The following is a 991-nucleotide window of genomic DNA, read 5'->3' as shown; positions in this document are numbered from 1 at the left end:
GTTGTTATGTTGTTGTTATGTATTGTTTATAATTATATATTTCTATCTTTATTGTTCTAATTTAAATGTTTCTATCTTTATCGTATAAGTTTAAATAATTTTCAATTTTTTTAATTTTCAAATTAATTAATTTAATAAATATATCATTATTATATTATTATAAATTTAAGAACCTACGGGTTCAACCAATAACGCAACAATTTTGCTTGATTCTTAAAACACACTATTACATTATTAATATACTATAATTACCCTAAGATCCATCCTTAGGGTTATGCCCTTGCTCATACCCTTAGGGTTTTTACCAAATATAGATCTAAATGTTAATATTTTGGGCCCTTTTATATGTTGGCATGAAATTTGTACATGATTTGTGGGTTTTGGGCGGATTGTTGTATTTTTAATTGTTTACATTATCTCTTTATATATTGTCATAATTTATTATTTTTTGTTTTACGTTTTCCTTTTTTGGATTTGTCGTACTTTATATCTCGTAATGATCATTTATATACTATTATATATTTTTTTCTGATTTTATGTTTTATATATTTATTTATTTTTTCATATGGAACAATTTTTAAATTTAAAATATTAGTATAATTTACTTTAAATTTAGTTTATTTCATTTAATAATGTTTTATTATATTTTCAATTTTATGAAATATAGTTAATTTTTTATTTTTTTAGTTATTTTAACATATGTGTTGTATTGGAAACAAATAGTTAAATTCATATTGGAAACTTTCAAGGAAATATTATTTTTATTTTTACCTTTTTATATGTTTATTAAAAATAAGTATTCATGTTTCGGTCCGACCTATCTCACTTATGTTAGAAACTTTTTTGAGACATAAATTAGATAGATTTATATTCTCAAAATTTCTTACTTTTTGTTTTATTCCCGTTAAATCCCATTATATTGAGGTTTATATTGTGTAAATATAATTATATATATATATATATATATATATATATATATATATAAACTATA

This window comes from Capsella rubella, unplaced genomic scaffold (genome assembly GCF_000375325.1).
Source record: "Capsella rubella cultivar Monte Gargano unplaced genomic scaffold, Caprub1_0 scaffold_3, whole genome shotgun sequence".
Taxonomy (NCBI): Eukaryota; Viridiplantae; Streptophyta; class Magnoliopsida; order Brassicales; family Brassicaceae; genus Capsella; species Capsella rubella.
This window is presented reverse-complemented; position numbering follows the sequence as displayed.